The 2,678-nt window shown below is 43.5% G+C and overlaps 1 long non-coding RNA gene across 1 annotated transcript in view; it reads right to left on the reverse strand.

Moving 5' to 3' along the window:
* Window positions 1-1,337: 1,337 nt before the first annotated feature.
* LOC139025684 (uncharacterized) overlaps window positions 1,338-2,678 on the reverse strand; it is a 2,333-nt gene continuing 992 nt past the window's right edge. The window contains exons 2-3 of the long non-coding RNA XR_011477298.1: window positions 2,384-2,416; window positions 1,338-1,619 (exon numbers count right to left, since the gene is read on the reverse strand). This is a non-coding gene — a long non-coding RNA (uncharacterized lncRNA). The remainder of the gene's footprint in view (window positions 1,620-2,383; window positions 2,417-2,678) is intronic.

Below are 2,678 nucleotides of genomic sequence, written 5' to 3' on the forward strand. Positions count from 1 at the left end.
ACTAAAGCTGAGACTCAATTATTCTTCTCACTAACTTAGCGACAGCTGTCCAGGCCGCTTCCGGATCTTAATTGCACCTGTACATAGTCCATCTGTAAACAGCCATCCACCTACCACTACCATATTTGTTATTATTATTATATTTTTGGCTCCTTTGCACCCCAGTATCTCTACTTGCACATTCCTCTTCTGCACATCTATCATCCAGTGTTAATGGTAAATTGAATTATTTCGCCACTATGGCCAATTTATTGCCTTACTCCTAATCTGACTACATTTGCACACTGTATATTCAACTTTTCTATGTGTTATTGTGTGCCATTTGTTTATTCCATGTGTAATCTCTGTTGTTTGTTTGTTGTCGCACTGGCAATTGCTTTCTTTTGCGGTCGCGTTGTAAATTAAACTGTTCTAACTAGTCTACCTGGTAATTAAATAAAGGTAAATACAGGAAATGACCAAAACACCTCCAGGTTGTTGTAAGGGCATTTGACAGGACAATGACCCAAACCACCTCAGGTTGTGTAGGGCCATTTGAACGGATGGTGATGGAGTGCGGCATCAGAAACGCACTACACACACTCCAAGAACACACCACAAGAAACATCACAGAACACACTCCACAGAACAACTCGCACAAACACATCACAGACACTCCACAGAACACAACCGCAGACACTCCACAGAACACACACACCGCAGACACACACCCAAGAACACATCCGTAACACACACCCAGCACAACTCAAGAACAACTCACAGAACACACTCCACAGAACACACTCCCACAGAAACCCTCACGCACGAGAACACACACAGAACACATCACAGAACAACTCCAACAGAAACACGCAGAACACACAGAACAACTTCCACTAGAAACAACACACCTCAGAACACACTCTCACAGAAAACACTCCACAGGAATCAGCCACTCACAGAACCTATCGAAAACAACTACAGAAACACTCCACAGAACACACTCCACAGAACACACTCCACAGAACACACTCCACAGAACACACTCCACAGAACACACTCCACAGAACACACTCCACAGAACCGACACATGTTCCAGTTCTGTTAGGAAGACCAGGCTCAGTGATGCAGCATGTCTTTGTAAAGCTCTTCAGATTTCTCATTAAAAAATAAGAACGTTTCATTCAAGTTGTTTTGGAAATAAGTTTTGCTTCTGTGTGTTCGCTGAAGAGGAACAGCCTGTGGCAATGTTAATTAGGGAGGAAGAGAGAGGGAGAGAACTTTCTTTCTTTGTCCCTCTTTTCCTTTGTTCGAGATGTTCTGTAAATATATATATATATATATAGGTCTTGAACAAGTTTTTGTGACATAGATGTTTATTATTTACATAAAGCATAACAGGTTGTGTTAACATATTTAAACCAAACACTATTTAAGAATATAGAGTGGTTAGATGCCAACAGGTCCCAGGTCATTGATAAAGGCCGAGATTCAAACCTGGCGCCAAAGATTTGTGCTATAGCGAGATTGAAATGTAAAGCCAAGGTAAAGGTCACCCTACACTGGGACAGAGCTGACAGGATGGTAAAGGTCACTCTACACTGGGACAGAGCTGACAGGATAGTAAAGGTCACTCTACACTGGGACAGAGCTGACAGGAAGGAGGTCACTCTACCCTGGGACAGGCTTTGAAGGTAGTAAAGGTCATCTACCTGGTACAGAGCTTGTACAGTATATGTAAAGTCACTCTCACTGGGAAGAGCTGACAGGATGTAAAGTACTCTACACTGGAAGAGCTGACGGGGTAAAAGGTCACTTCTACATGGGAAAGAGCTGAAGGATAGTAAAGGTACTACACTGGACAGAGTGACGGATAGTAAAGGTCACTCTACACTGGGACCAGAGCTGACAGGATAGTAAAAGGTACTCTACCTGGACGAGCTGCAGGATTAGTAACGGTCACCCTACATGGACAGAGCTTGACAGGATAGTTAAGGTCACTCTAACTGGGAAGAGCTGACAGGACGGTAAAGGTCAACTCTACTGGGACAGAGCTGACAGGAATAAGTAAAAGGTCACTACTAATGGACAGAGCTAACAGGATAGTAAAGGTACTACACTGGAAAGAGCTGACAGATACGTAAAGGTACTCTAGCACTGGGACAGAGCTTGACAGGATAGTAAAGGTACTCTGACACTGGGACAGAGCTGACAGGATAGTAAAGAGGTCACTCTACATGGGACAGAGCTGAGGAATAGTAAAGGTCACTCTACACTGGACAGAGCCTCGACAGGAGGTTAAAGGGTCACTCATTACACTGTTGGAACAGAGGCTTGACAGATAGTAAAGGTCACTCTACACTGGGACACAGAGCTAACAGGAAGTAAAGGTTCCACTCTTTACACTGGACAGAGCTAACAGGATAGTAAAGGTCCACTCATTATCACTGGGACAGAGCTTGACCGGATAGTAAAGGTACAACTCTACAGTGGGATGCCATGTCACTTGGGATGATGTCAAATCAATCAATCCCAATGGTATTTTTGCAGCCATTTTACATCAGTCAGTTTTCACAAATGCTTCATAGTACCTAGCTAAAACCACAAGGAGCAGCAGTGCAGAGGAGGAAGAAAGAGTAGTAGGAAAAGATTCCTACAAAGCCAGGAAACTAGGAAGAAACTAGAAGGATTTGGTGTGC

Source organism: Salvelinus sp. IW2-2015, unplaced genomic scaffold (assembly GCF_002910315.2).
Source record: "Salvelinus sp. IW2-2015 unplaced genomic scaffold, ASM291031v2 Un_scaffold3065, whole genome shotgun sequence".
Classification (NCBI taxonomy): Eukaryota; Metazoa; Chordata; class Actinopteri; order Salmoniformes; family Salmonidae; genus Salvelinus; species Salvelinus sp. IW2-2015.